The sequence below is a fragment of the Lithobates pipiens genome, unplaced genomic scaffold, assembly GCF_037356315.1.
Source record: "Lithobates pipiens isolate NorthernLeopardFrog02 unplaced genomic scaffold, aLitPip1_a1.2 Scaffold_8, whole genome shotgun sequence".
Lineage (NCBI taxonomy): Eukaryota > Metazoa > Chordata > Amphibia > Anura > Ranidae > Lithobates > Lithobates pipiens.
Genome location: NW_027507903.1, coordinates 378,845,065 through 378,860,704, shown reverse-complemented (window position 1 = coordinate 378,860,704; position 15,640 = coordinate 378,845,065). Strand labels below are relative to the sequence as shown.

Here is a 15,640-nt window from a genome sequence, read left to right as displayed (position 1 = left end):
TCTAGTCTTCCTTCAAGTCTTCCTTTCCGATGTCCAACCTGGGCCTTCCAGGCAGCAACATGTGGAGGGGCCCAGCTTGAGACAGGTATAGCATTGTTGAACATATTTCTTGTACATTTAATGATGTTAACTAGATGTTATTATTGATTAGTAAGTTGTGATTTAACAAAGCGGTTTACATCTCTATAGACAGTAGTGACCAAAAATGATTGGGACAAGAATGAAAAATGCTGGGCTCAGAATGATAGTCTGTTCTATTTGGCAACATTCAATTTGCAATAGTCATGAGCACAAAATTGTGTGATTGATGACCAAAAAACTAAAACTATGTCCCATTTTCATACACAGGAAGACCTCAGCCGGGAGGAGGCTGTGGCAAGTGGCAACTGGGAGGTTGACCATCGCCCTCCTCCTCCTGTCACAACTATAGGAGCCGAGCCACAGCCTGGAAGGAAGCCTGGCTGGAAGTGCCTAAGGAAGACTAGAGAGTGATGGCCTGGGTTCAGTCTGGTCTCACAGAAGATGCAGCCTCTTGTAGAACCACAGCCTGGGGACATAGATGGCATCTGCTCTTTCTGATCTCTTGGACTTCTGGACCAGACTGTTCTCCCTAAGATATGTACTCCTCAGGCCACCAATTTAGCATTTTCAAATTAGTTCATGTCTGCCCTGGGGACCAAATGCTTCAACAAAGTTACCAGTTTCTCCAGCGTTGCCTTCCTGTTTATTTGTTTGACACTTAAGTAAAAGTTTTTTTTGGTTGAAGAAATACTTGCGTATGTGTTTTACTTCAAAAAGGACAGTTTATTTGTGAGTAGGCAGGTACATTTAAAAAATACAAAGTCAAATGAATAACAAGGGGCACCAACACTAAACAACCTCCTGTAGATTAAAAAAGAAAACAATAAATTAAAAAGATAATAATGGTGTTGTGGTAAGTTGACACACAACACACCGAAAAAAATGCAAACATGAGCAAACTGTCAAAAAAGGAGATGTTGATTAAAAAAAATAACCACAAAATAATAATAAAAAAAAGATTGGGGAGAGGTGACGAATTAACATATTGTATTGCTGAAATGAGTAAAAAGAATAAATAAATAAGTTTGGGGAAAGTGTGTGTGAATAGGAGCAGCAAAACAACTTCATTCTTGTAGCATTGTAAAGGAAAAGAGAATGCGCTGCATGAAAGAATTTTTAACATTGCAGCATGACGAATATGCTATGTCGATTACGAGCATAGTTTTACCTGAGCATTTAATTGTGAGCATGCGTGGCACCTTGTCCGTCGGACTAGGCTACACACGATCGGAACTGACATGATCGGATCATGTTGTCAGAAAATTTTATAGTCCAGCTCTCAAACTTGGTCTGTCGGATATTCCGACGGAAACAGTCTGATGGAGCCCACACACTGTCGGATTATCTGACAACAAGGTCCTATCGGACATTGTCCATCGGAATATCCGACTGTGTGTACAAGGGCTTAGACATCCTAGATCATTTTACATGGGAGGATGAATTTAATTGGCTGGTGTGTTGCGAGCCTTTACTCATCTATACCAGGGGTATTCTATTAGTGGACCTCCAGCTGTTGCAAAACTACAACTCCCATCATGCCTCTGATTCTTGGTGTCATGCTTGTGCTGTCAGTCTTGCTATGCCTCACGTGACTTCATCTAGCTCTTTCCAATAGCAGTTTCCTATTGGTTGAAGTTTAATACCGAGATGTCAGATTTATGTTCGTTCATTTTGATAGTGCTTGATTATTCGCTTACATACCGTATTTACCGGCGTATAACACGCACCCCAAGTTTAGGAGGGAATTTTAAGGAAAAAAATTTAGGAGGGAAGTTTAAGGGGAAAAAAAAAAACCTTACATTTATATGACCATCAGTGTCATCTGCAGCCTTGTCCACCATTGCAGCCTTGTCCACTATTGCAGCCTTATGAAGCCTTGTCCACCAGTGCAGTCTTGTCCCCCATTGCAGCCTTATGCAGCCTTATGCAATCTTGTCACCCATTGCAGCCGTGTCTATTTTTTTTTTTTAAAATGCCGCCGCCGAGATACAGTTCTCGGCGGGCCTCCGGCCGCCTTCGGCTCTTCTCGGGCAGCTTTCGGCCGCCCGAAAGCTGCCGAGAAGAGCTGAAGGCGGCCGAAAGCTTCGGAGAACGGTCGAAAGCTGCCAAGAAGAGCCGAAGGCAGCCGAAAGTCACCTTGAAGAGCCAAAGGCGGCTGAAAGCCGCCCAGAGGCTCAGAATTTCGGGGGATTGGCGTATAACACGCACCCACGATTTTCCCCTGCTTTTAAGGGGAAAAATGTGCGTGTTATACGCCAATAAATACGGTGCTTTTTTTTTTTTTTTTATTCAATGAGGTTTCTTATCTCCAGAGGTGTGGAGCCTCGATGGGAGCAAAATCTTCGCCCGCACTAGCCAACCTCTACATGGGTTGGTGGGAGAGGTCCCACATCTTTGGAGATAGTAACCCCTTTAGGGATCAGATTGTCATGTACTATAGGTATATAGAGGCTTTGATCTTTATTTGCCGTAGAGGGATTGTACTTGACTGTCGATTCTCATTCAAGAATTCCAGAAATATCCACTTTACTGGTTGCAGTGATAGCGAGACTATTTGCTTTCTAGATGTTTAGTTGAGCAATAAAAATGGGAAAGTCTCCTGTAGTCTATATAGAAAGCCTTAAGCAAGCAATAGTCTCCTTCACGCCAGTTCCAGTTATCTCCACCACACCATCAAGAGTATCCCAGTGAGGCAATTTCTCAGATTGTGCTGCATCTACAGCGAGCAAGCGAAGAATCCTCAAAGCTGTATAATCGCTTTCTGGCCAGGGTATCCCCTAGATCAGGGATATTCAATTAGCAGACCTCCAGCTGTTGCAAAACTACAAGTCCCATCATGCCTCTGCCTCTGGGTGTCATGCTTGTGGCTGTCAGAGTCTTGCTATGCCTCATGGGACTTATAGTTCTGCTGGAGGTCCGCTAATTTCATATCCCTTCCCTAGATGGTCATTAGACCAAGATATTCTATGGCCTTGAACAGAGAAAGGAAAAATGTATTATCTTGTCCAAAGACATGTACAAAAAAGTTAAAGAAGAATTGGGTGGATAAGTGTCCTTCTTTGGTTTTAGGTTATAGTTTAGAATTTAATCAAATTAAACACATTATCAACAAATTTCTCTTTCATTCATTGATGGACACAGCTCCATTAATCTTGACCGTAGGGTTATTACGCCACCCTCAGGAGAGGACTAGACAGAACATGTAATACATGTGAAAACAACAACAGAACTGTACAGTTCCGCCCAGGGGGCAGTCCCTCTAGCAATAACCCCTTAGCCAGCTTCCTGCAGCTCAGGTTTTTTCTGCCTAGTGAAGGAGAAGGACCTAGGCTCCCTGTGGGACCATCGGTCCTGGGAATCTTTTCAAATTTTTGGCCTTTTGCACAAGATTTTAAGATCCTGTGATCTTATATAAACAGCCGGCTGGGTGACAGGCTGGATAATATAGATCCTTGTAGTCTCCTCAGCCTGGCCAGCGAGCGTGTGCAGGCCCTAGCTACGTGCTGGGTCAGCCACGACATGCCCCTCAGGCTCTAGGGGCAGAGGGTGAGCTACATGCTCCAGGGCACACATGACAGGACTATGGATGTCTTTGTCAGTGTGCGGTGGCCCGCAGCCACCCCGTACTGCTCAGGTGTGGATCTGTGATGGGATGCCTCCAGCTCGTCTGGACAGTAAGTACAGCTCTCCCTGTCTTGGCAGGACAGAGCAGCTGGGCAATCCCTGGGAGGTCAGTTAGGGGGTCCCTCTTCTCCCTTTCCTCTCTCCCTGTCCCTGTTTTCTCCCCCCCGTGGAGGATGCTACATGACTGGGCTGTAATGCGGTGTGTTTACCTGGGCCAGGGGTCCTCGGGGGGGGGGGGGGTCTCTGATCCTTGATTGGGGGCTTCGCTGGCTGTGTGTGTCCCTGTGTTTTCATCTGTCTCTTTGCTGGTGTCTGTGGGCTCTGCATGTGCTGCCGCCATAGAGCTAACCGCTGACATTTTCTGTGTACTTTCTGTGTACAGCATGATTGTCGGCCATTTTCTGTTGGCCTCTGTGAGAAGCATGGTAGGCGGCCATTTTCCCTGTGCTTTTTTCTATACAAGCACGGGCGGCGTCCATTTTTTTGTAGCCTCAGTGCATTTTTTTCTCCCCAGCGCTGGTTCCTGTACCTCAGAACAACGTTATTTTTGTTCCTAGACACCTGTGAGCTGACACAGCAATCAGCAGCAGCAAGGCACAGCACTCGGTTGGGGTGGTGAGTCCTGCGGTGGGGAACCTCAGTCTGTTAGCAGCTAGGATGGTGGGATTGAGCACCTTGTCCCAAATCCCCAAGGGTGGCAGACAGGGTGAGTCGGCATGGCATCAGAAGCTGTCATTTCTTCCCCAGACCTCCCTGCAATTGCAACCGGCTCACCTGCAAATAGTGCACTTTGGGCACTTTGTCGGCGGTCCCTGAAAGGTTCGTTGCCAGGGTGGAGGCGGTGTGCAGGCGCAAGGAATTAAAAAATGGCCCCTGCCCCCCAGGGAGCGTTCTGATTTAGTCGGGCCCCGCAGTTACTGCCGGCACCTGTTCTGATGTGACCAGGACCGTTTGGACAGTGAGGATGATTCCGTGTCTGGGTCTGCGCAGGAAAAAGCGCTAGTTGGAGCACTTATAACCTCTGTGCGTGATACCCTGAAAGTACAGGATACAGCAGGATCCTCTGCTGAGGTGGCGGTCCCTTTTGGGTCCCATAAGCCAGCCCGTACACCTAAGGTGTTTCCGTATCTGACTTATTTTGATAAGTTCATATACAAGGAATGGGGAAGCCCGCAGCGTTCCCAAAAATAATGTCCGTTGCGTTATCCCTTTGAAGAGCACCTACTTAAAAAAATGGTCGGCTCCCCTGGTTGTTGATCCCCAGTATCCAGGTTAAACAAAGTAACCATGATCCCGGTAAAATGGGCTCCTGCATTTAAGGACCCTACTGACAGGAGGGCCGAGGCAGTGGCCCGGTCCATGTTTACGGTAGTGGAGTCAGCACTACGACCAGTACTGGCCACAGCATTAGTGTCGCAGACCCTTACTGAGTGGGCAAAACAATTGCACCGTGAATTAGAGAAGCAGCAGTCTCCTCCAGTCTGCGTGGAACTGGCAGACTAGGTGGTGCACGGCCTTAAGTATGTCTGTGATGCGGCCCTGGATACACTTCCCCTGCTCTTCAGAGAATCGGTATCAGCAGTGATGCTGCGGCGCTTTGTTCTGGCTGAAATGCTGGTCTGCGGACCAGGCATCTAAAATAGCCTTGACGGATTTGCCCTTCCTTGGTGAGCAGCTAATTGGAGTCTCACTGGATGATGTTAAGAATGTCACATGTGGGAAGAGCACGTTGTTCCCAGAGTCCAAGAACGGCAAGGAGCCACACCACAGGCAAGGGCTCTCCTTTTCCACTGAGGAGGCTTTTTCGTCCGCCCGTAACCTCAGGTAAACGCTCCCAGTCCAACAGGGCGACTGCTGAGGGACAAAAGTGTCCCTGGCCTCGCAAGCCCAGCAAGCCTGCGAACAAAAGTGCTACCGCTTGAATGTTTGCCCCTGCCTGACACGGGTGGGGCTCTCCGCTGTCTGACCAATGGGTCTCCGAATTGATTTCATCAGGCTACAAGATAGTTTCTCTTTCCATCCAGCATACCCTTACTCCTGGCTCGCCGGGAGGCCCTATTTGGGCTGAGCAGGTCTCATAAGGGACCTGCTCAGCCACGAGGTAATAGTGCCTGTTCCAGAACTGGAAAGGTTTCAGGGATTCTACTCCAATTTGTAGTCCCCAAAAAGGAAGGGGTACGTCCAATCCTGGACCTAAAAGCCCTCAATTGCTTTGTGAAAGTATAGAGGTTTAGAATGGAATCAGTTCACTCTGTAGTCTCTGCACTCCATCAGGGGGACTCCCTGGCATCTCTGGATATCCAGAACACATAATTGCACATACTCATATGCCTCAGGCATCAGAGGTTTCTGCGATTTGCAGTGGGGGAAAGACCACTACCACTTTGTGGCTCTCTCCTTTGGGCTGGCTTCAGCACCCCAAGTCTTTACCAAAGTATTGGCTTCAATTTGGGCATTGTGACAATGTGGGATTGCAATCATGGGTTACCTAGACAATCTCCTGAGAGCAGCTACCACTTCAGAATTAAGGGAGGATGTGGCAATCATCATGCAAACTGTAGAGGAATTTGGTTGGGTGTTGAACCTCAAAAAGTCGGTACTAGTGCCGACTCAGCGCCTGGAGTACCTAGGCTTACTGCTGGACTCCGTGGACTATGTGGCGAATGCCATTACCTGTGAAGCATGTTCCGTGCAGTATGTGGGGATAACCACTTGCAGACTTACAGGTTTCATGAGCATTTAGCAGACATTAGGTTATGTAAGCCCCCTAATTTATTCCATCATTTTAAATCCAAACATGGAGGAGATAAGTCACTTGTACAAGTACAGGTGATCAAAAAGGTGAAAATCCCAGAAAAAAAAAAGGCGGTGATGTATTTTGCCTTCTCTGCAAAAGAGAGGTCTTTTGGATCTTCAAATTACAGAGTAGGATACCAAGGGGGTTAAACCACAAGTGGGATATCACATATTATGAAGTCTGACTTTTGTTCCAGAATAAGTTCCCCCTCCGGGCGGTGTTTTCTTTAACCACTTAAGGACTGCCTCACGCCGATATACGTCGCCAGAATGGCACGGCTGGGCACAAGCACGTTGTCATGAAAAGGCCCACCCATTGGTGGCGCTGTTGATCTCTTGTATTGCAGTACCAGTGTCCACCAGCGGGTGTCTAATAACACCCAGGGCCTGTAATAAGAGGACTTACCTCCTGGAAGGTGCTGTGTGGAGCAGACAGCACCTTATGCGCTCAGCTGTTACGTGAGGTTAATCACTGGCAGTCTTATAAATATCCGGCAAGCCCTCACATTCTTGCCTTGGTATTGCTCTGTCCATGTGCCCTGACCTTGTTGCCTGTACTCTGAGCTTAAGCCTGCATCTGACCCGACCTCTCCCGATCCTGAGCCCATCCTGGACCTGTCCCTCTTGTCTCCTGTTACCTTAGGATCCCTGCTCTGCAGCCCATCCATCCGTCCTCTCTCTCCTGCTGGTTCCCCATCCTTACCCATCTACTGATTCACCTGTCTATGACCTCGGCCTGGCTTTTGTTTACGACTCTGGTATTTCCCATTTATTGTATATATTACTTGTTGTTTGTGATTTTGTGGTTGTTTTTTTTTTTTTTGTGATTTTGTGGTTGTGGTTGGTGCACTATTTGTTTTCACTTTCTTGTCACTTATTATAACACTATTGTTACTTCACCTACATGCGTTGTGGGTTTCCTCTGTGCAGTCCACACAGTTTGGTCTACTAATTCCCTGATACACGTACAGGTATGTTGCCCTTTAAGAGCTCAGGGTTGCCGCCGGTGTCCCACGGTCGGGTCACAGAGCTGAAGAATGGGGAGAGGTAAGTGTAAACCTAGTACACCTTCCTAGTTGCCTGTCACTGATCGATGTCATAGGGAACGATGATCAGTGATGTCACATGCCAAGCTACACCCCCTTACAGTAAGAAACACATTAGGTCACACTTAACCCCATCACTGCCTCCTAGTGTTAACCCCCTTCACTGAAAGTGGCATTTTTACAGTAAGCAATGCATTTTTAATTGCACTGATCGGTGCGTTAATGCCAATGGTCCCAAAAATGTGTCAAAATTGTCAGACGTGTCTGCCATAATGTCGCAGACACAATAAAAATCACTGATTGCTGCCATTACTAGTAAAAAAAAAAAAAAAAAAATGTGTGTGTGTGTATGTGTATATATATATATATATATATATATATATATATATATATATAATATTAATAAAAATGGCATAAAACTATCCCCTATTTTTTAGACTCTCTAACTTTTGCGCAAACTAATCAAACCACTTATTGCAATTTTTATTTTATTTTTTACCAAAAATATGTAGGAGACTGTGCATCAGCCGAAAGTGAGGAAAAAAAGTTTTTTTTATATATATTTTTGAGGGATATTATAGCAAAAAGTAAAAAATATTGAATTTTTTTCTAAATTGACGCTATATTTTTGTTTATAGCGCAAAAAATAAAAACCACAGAGGTGATCAAATACCACCAAAAGAAAGCTCTAGTTGTGGGGAAAATAAAGATGCCAATTTTGTTTGGGAGCCACGTCTCTTGACCGCTCGAAATTGTCAGTTAAAGCGACACAATGCAGAAGCGCAAAAAGGGGCCTGGTCCTTTAGCTGCAAAATGGTCCGGGGCTTAAGTGGTTAAACAGATTATTTTTGTTTTTGTTGCTGATTTGGTTTCTTATGAAGTTTAATTGGTTCTAAAATAAGTTCCCTTCTGAGCAGCACCCATATACAGTGCCTTGCAAAAGTATTCGGCCCCCTTGAACTTTTCAACCTTTTGCCACATTTCAGGCTTTAACCACTTCAGGACCGCCGTATTGCCAATGTACGTCAACACAATGGCACAGGCAGGCACAATCACGTAGATGTACGTGCCTGCCTTCCAGCGGGTGGGGGATCCGATCGGACCCCCTCCCGTTGGATACGACGGTCCGGTTCGCTCCAGGAGCGCTCCGTGATGAGGGGATGGCCGTTGGTTTTTGGCCACCCCCTCTGGATCGCTCCTGGCGAATGAGAAGCTTCCCCCGCTGTGTATAGTAAACACAGGCAGGGAGGAAGTGATGTCATTCTCCTCGGGGGGGGTCTTTCTGACCAAACTACGAGGAGGAGAGTGAGTGTAAGTGTGCACCAACACTACACTAACATGTAGGCACACATAGGCACACAAACCCCCCCGATCACGCCCCCCGATCCCCCCCCTCCCAGTCACAGTGTCACTGATTGCAGTGATCATTTCTTTTCTGATCACTGCATTCAGTGTCAGTTATAAAAGTAAAAACTGTCAGGGCAGTTAGTGCTAGGTCCAGGGTAGCCCCCTACCACCCCCCCAATAAAGGTTTAACCCCCTGATTGCCCCTAGAGTTAACCCTTTCACCCCCTTTTGCCAGTGTCACTAAGCGATCATTTTTCTGATCGCTGCATCAGTGTCGCTAGTGTCGCTAGGTAGCTAGTTATTTTTTTAGGTTCACCGCCAGGTTTTTATAGCGCTAGGTACCCCGATATACTACCCAATAATGGTTTTAACCCCCTGATTGCCGCTAGTTAACCCTTTCACCCCCTTTTGCCAGTGTTACTAAGCGATAATTTTTCTGATCGCTGCATCAGTGTCGCTAGTGTCGCTAGGTAGCTAGTTATTTTTTTTGGTTCACCGCCAGGTTTTTATAGCGCTAGGTACCCTGATATACTACCCAATAATGGTTTTAACCCCCTGATTGCTGCTAGTTAACCCTTTCACCCCCTTTCACCAGCGATCACAGTATAAGTGTCACTGGTGACGCTGGCTAGCCAGTTAGTTATTTAGGTTCCCCGTCAGGTTTTTATATAGCGCCAGGGACCCCCATATACTACCTAATAAAAATTTGAACCCCTGATTGCCCCTAGTTAACCCTTTCACCACTGATCACCGTATAAGTGTTACGGGTGACTCTGGTTAGTTTGTTTTTTATAGCATCAGAGCACCCACCATTTATTACCCAATAAAGGTTTAACCCCCTGATCACCCGGCGGGTGATATCAATTAGGTTTTAGGGTCAGGGTCTGCGTCGCCCCAGGCAGCGCTAGGTTAGTGCCAGTACCGCTAACACCCACACGCAAAGCATACACCTCCCGTAGTGCTATAGAATCTGAACAGATCAATATCTGATCTGATCAGATCTATACTAGCGTCCCCAGCAGTTTAGGGTTCCAAAAAAACGCATTGTTAGCGGGATCAGCCCAGATACCTGCTAGCACCTGCATTTTGCCCCTCTGCCCAGCCCACCCAAGTGCAGTATCGATCGATCACTGTCACTTACAAAACACTAAACACATAACTGCAGCGATCGCAGAGTCAGGCCTGATCCCTGCCATCGCTAACAGGTTTTTTGGTAGCATTTTACATTTAAATCCGGAAGGCAGTGCTTGGTTTTCGGGGTCCCGTACGTGGCTAGGCTCCCAAAAAGTCCCCCACATGTGGTATCCCCGTACTCGGGAGAAGCAGCAGAATTTATTTTGGGGTGTAATTTGACTTCTGCCCATAGCATGTGTGAGCAATATATCATTTAGTGACAACTTTGTGCAAAAAAAAAAAAAGTTTGTAATATTCCCGCAACTTTTGGCAAAATATAAAATAATCCATGGACTCAACATGCCTCTCAGTAAATAGCTTGGGGTGTCTACTTTCCAAAATGGGGTCATTTGGGGGGGTTTTGTGCTATTTTGGCATTTTATGGCCTTCGAAACTGTGATAGGTAGTGAGGAGTTAAATCAAAAATTTGCACCCTTAGAAATCCTGAAGGTGGTGATTGGTTTTCGGGGTGCCGTGCGCGACTAGACTCCCAAAAAGTCCCACACATGTGGTATCCCCGTACTCAGGAGAAGCAGCAGAATGTATTTTGGGGTGTCATTTTACATATGCCCATAGCATGTGTGAGCAATATATCATTTAGTGACAACTTTGTGCAAAAAAAAAAAAGTTTGTAATATTCCCGCAACTTGTGGCAAAATATAAAATATTCCATGGACTCAACATGCCTCTCAGTAAATAGCTTGGGGTGTCTACTTTCCAAAATGGGGTCATTTTGGGGGGTTTTGTGCTATTTTGGCATTTTATGGCCTTCGAAACTGTGATAGGTAGTGAGGAGTTAAATCAAAAATTTGCACCCTTAGAAATCCTGAAGGTGGTGATTGGTTTTCGGGGTACCGTGTGCGACTAGACTCCCAAAAAGTCCCACACATGTGGTATCCCCATACTCGGGAGAAGTAGCGGAATATATTTTGGGGTGCAATTCCACATATAACCATGGCATGTGTGAGCAATATATCATTTAGTGACAACTTTTTGTAAAAGATTTTTTATTTTTTTTGTCATTAGTCAATCCCTTAGGACAAAAAAAAAAAATATTCAATGGGCTCAACATACCCATCAGCAATTTCCTTGGGGTGTCTACTTTCCAAAATGGGGTCATTTGGGGGGGATTTTTACTGCCCTGCCATTTTAGCACCTCAAGAAATGAGATCGGCAGTCATAAATTAAAAGCTGTGTAAATTCCAGAAAATGTACTCTAGTTTGTAGACGCTATAACTTTTGCGCAAACCAAAAAATATACGCTTATTGACATTTTTTTTACTAAAGACATGTGGCTGAATAAATTTTGCCCTCAATGTATGACTAAAATTTAGTTTATTCGATTTTTCTTATAACAAAAAGAAGAAAATATCTTTTTTTTTCAAAATTTTCGCTCTTTTTCCATTTATATCGCAAAAAAAAAAAATCGCAGAGGCAATCAAATACCATCAAAAGAAAGCTCTATTTGTGGGAAGAAAAGGACGCAAATTTCGTTTGGGTGCAATATTGCATGACCGCGCAATTACCAGTTAAAGCAGCGCAGTGCGAAATTGCAAAAAGACCTCTGGTCCTTAAGGTGTTTATTGGTCCGGAGCTGAAGTGGTTAAACATAAAGATATAACATTTTTATTTTTTGTGAAGAATCACCAAGTGGGACACAATTGTGAAGTGGAACGAAATCTATTGGATTTTTAAAACTTTTTTAACTAATAAAAAAATGAAAAGTGGGGCGTGCAAAATTATTCAGCCCCCTTGCGTTAATACTTTGTAGAGCCACCTTTTGCTGCGATTACAGCTGCAAGTCGCTTGGGGTATGTCTCTATCAGTTTTGCACATCGAGAGACTGAAATTCTTGCCCATTCTTCCTTGCAAAACAGCTTGAGCTCAGTGAGGTTGGATGGAAAGCGTTTGTGAACAGCAGTTTTCAGCTCTTTCCACAGATTCTCGATTGGATTCAGGTCTGGACTTTGACTTGGCCATTCTAACACCTGGATACGTTTATTTATGAACCATTCCTTTGTAGATTTTGCTGTATCTTTGGGATCATTGTCTTGTTGGAAGATAAATCTCCGTCCCAGTTTCAGGTCTTTTGCAGACTACAGCAGGTTTTCATCCAGAATGGTCCTGTATTTGGCTGCATCCATCTTCCCCTCAATTTTAACCATCTTCCCTGTCCCTGCTGAAGAAAAGCAGGCCCAAACCATGATGCTGCCACCACCATGTTTGACAGTGTGGATGGTGTTTTGAGGGTGATGAGCTGTGTTGCTTTTACGCCAAACATATCGTTTTGCATTGTGGGCAAAAAGTTTGATTTTGGTTTCATCTGACCAGAGCACCTTCTTCCACATGTTTGGTGTGTCTCCCAGGTGGCTTGTGGCAAACTTTAGACGAGACTTTTTATGGATATCTTTGAGAAATGGCTTTCTTCTTGCCACTCTTCCATAAAGGCCAGATCTGTGCAGTGTACGACTGATTGTTGTCCTATGGACAGACTCTCCCACCTCAGCTGTAGTTCTCTGCAGTTCATCCAGAGTGATCATGGGCCTCTTGGCTGCATCTCTGATCAGTCATCTTCTCCTTGTCTGAGCTGAAAGTTTAGAGGGACGGCCAGGTCTTGGTAGATTTGCAGTGGTCTGATACTCCTTCCATTTCAAAATGATCGCTTGCACAGTGCTCCTTGGGATGTTTAAAGCTTGGGAAATCTTTTTGTATCCCAATCCGGCTTTAAACTTCTCCACAACAGTATTACGGACCTGCCTGGTGTGTTCCTTGGTCTTCATGATGCTCTCTGCGCTTTCAACAGAACCCTGAGACTATCACAGAGCAGGTGCATTTATACAGAGACTTGATTACACACAGGTGGATTCTATTTATCACCAACAGTCATTTAGGACAACATTGGATCATTCAGAGATCCTTGCTGAACTTCTGGAGTGAGTTTGCTGCACTGAAAGTAAAGGGGCCAAATAATTTTGCACGCACCACTTTTCAGTTTTTTATTTGCTAAAAAAGTTTAAATTATCCAATAGATTTCGTTCCATTTCACAATTGTGTCCCACTTGTTGGTGATTCTTCACAAAAAAAAATTAAATTTTATATCTTTATGTTTGAAGCCTGAAAAGTTCAAGGGGGCCTGAATACTTTCGCAAGGCACTGTATACAGTGTAACATAGGTGTGATTGTTATAAACAGGGAGAGAAATGTTTCTATATATATTTTTTTTCTATAAAAAGGAGGACTTTGTTTTAAGTTTCTTTCCTTTATTTCATGTGTACTGGTTTGATTGTATAGGTTGTAGTTATTTTTGTCTGTTGTGTTGCAGAAACCTCAGATACAAGGGTTAAATGGCATAATCAATCACTGGTTGATTTCAGCCGAGTATATACTATATAAGGGTTATACTTACCAGTGTTTGCCAGATCATGACTAATCAAATTTGTGAAACATGTTAATCTGTCAGGTCTGCATTGATGTCTATGGTGTTGTCTGATTCCTGTTCCAGTGGCTCCTATCCATATTGTGGACTGGACTGGACTTGCACCGTGAGGTTGGAATTTTTTTTTTTACTCTCCTCTAAATGGCTGTTGCTAGGGGGCCCCTCGTAGTCTGCCTCCTTTATTGCCTAGGCTCTTGACGTCACTTCCCCTCAGCGCAGGAAGGGCTCAGCTCTGCCCCCTTCCCTCTTGTCAATCATCTGGGACACATGACAGGTCCCAGATGGTTGCGCAGCCAATCACGGCGCGCACCACCACTCAGGCATGTGCAGTGGGTGCCCTGCTGTGAAGCCACAGCTGGGCGCCCACAGTTTCAATTCCGGCGCCGCCGAATGGAGGGGGAGATGAGCAGGGCTTCGATCCCTTGCATCACTGGACCCTGGGACAGGTAAGTGTCTGTATTTGTAGCTGCTGACTTTTATTTATTTTTTTAGAACGGGAACACCACTTTAAGAAGCATCTAGGTATATTGTGATTTTCTACAGAAGCAGCATCTGCATAGAGTGTTTTGGAACATTTTTTATTTTTTTTTGCTACCAGTTAAGCTGATCAGTCAATCATAAGGGAGGAAAGCATAGTGAGTTTTAGCAGCCAGAGACAATATCAAGTCCTCAGTTTGTATTCCATCATATCAAAGTTCATCCCCTAATAAGAACAAAACATCCTGGACTGGTTCTTCAAATCTGTGAGAGCTGAAAAAAATCCTGTTGCCTGGCTGCGTAAGGGAGACCCCAAAGATCTGGCGACCCTTACGAAGAAAGCACTAAATTTGTAACAGATTCCTGGCAATTAACCACTTTCAGACCGGACCATTTTGCTGGTAAATGACCAGAGGTCTTTTTACACTTTGGCACTGCGCTGCTTTAACTGGTAATTGCGCGGTCATGCAATGTTGTACCCAAGCAAAATTTGCGTCCTTTTCTTCCCACAAATAGAGCTTTCTTTTGATGGTATTTGATTGCCTCTGCGATTTTTATTTTTTGCGATATAAACGTAAAAAGACCGCAAATTTTGAAAAAAAATGATATTTTCTACTTTTTGTTATTAGAAAAATCCAATAAACTCAATTTTAGTCATACATTTAGGCCAAAATGTATTCAGCCACATGTCTTTGGTAAAAAAAAAGTCAATAATTGTATATTTATTGGTTTGCGCAAAAGTTGTCACATCTACAAACTAAGGTACGTTTTCTGGAATTTACGCAGCTTTTAGTTTACGACTGCCTATCTCATTTCTTGAGGTGCTAAAATGACAGGGCAGTACAAAACCCCCCCAAATGACCCCATTTTGGAAAGTAGACCCCCTAAGGAAATTGATAAGAGGCATGTTGAGCCCATTGAATATTTTATTTTTTTGCCTCAAGCGATTGAATAATGACAAAAAAAAAATTTTTTTTTTTTTTTTACACAAAGTTGTCACTAAATGATATATTGCTCACACATGCTATGGGCGTATGTGAAATGACACCCCAAAATAAATTCTGCTGCTTCTCCTGAGTACGGGGATACCACATATGTGGGACTTTTTGGGAGCCTAGCCGCGTACAGGGCCCCGAAAACCAAGCACCGCCTTCAGGCTTTCTAAGGGCGTAAATTTTTGATTTCACGCCTCACTACCTATTACAGTTTTGAAGGCCATAAAATGCCAAGATGGCACAAAACCCCCACAAATGACCCCATTTTAGAAAGTAGACACCCCAAGCTATTTGCTGAGAGGCATGTTGAGTCCATGGAATATTTTATATTTTGCCACAAGTTGCGGGAAAATTACAAACTTTTATTTTTTTTTTTTTTTTTTCACAAAGTTGTCACTAAATGATATATTGCTCATGCATGCCATGGGCATATGTGAAATGACACCCCAAAATAAATTCTGCTGCTTCTCCTGAGTACGGGGATACCACATATGTGGGACTTTTTGGGAGCCTAGCCGCGTACGGGGCCCCGAAAACCAAGCACCGCCTTCAGGCTTTCTAAGGGCGTAATTTTTTGAGTTCACTTCTCACTACCTATTACAGTTTTGAAGGCCATAAAATGCCAAGATGGCACAAAACCCCCACAAATGACCCCATTTTAGAAA

At 44.5% G+C, this 15,640-nt stretch overlaps 1 protein-coding gene across 4 annotated transcripts in view; it reads left to right on the top strand.

Annotated features, from left to right (window-relative positions):
- Positions 1–15,640, top strand: part of LOC143964080 (A disintegrin and metalloproteinase with thrombospondin motifs 2-like) — a 1,751,863-nt gene that overhangs the window by 222,690 nt on the left and 1,513,533 nt on the right. The window lies entirely within an intron of this gene.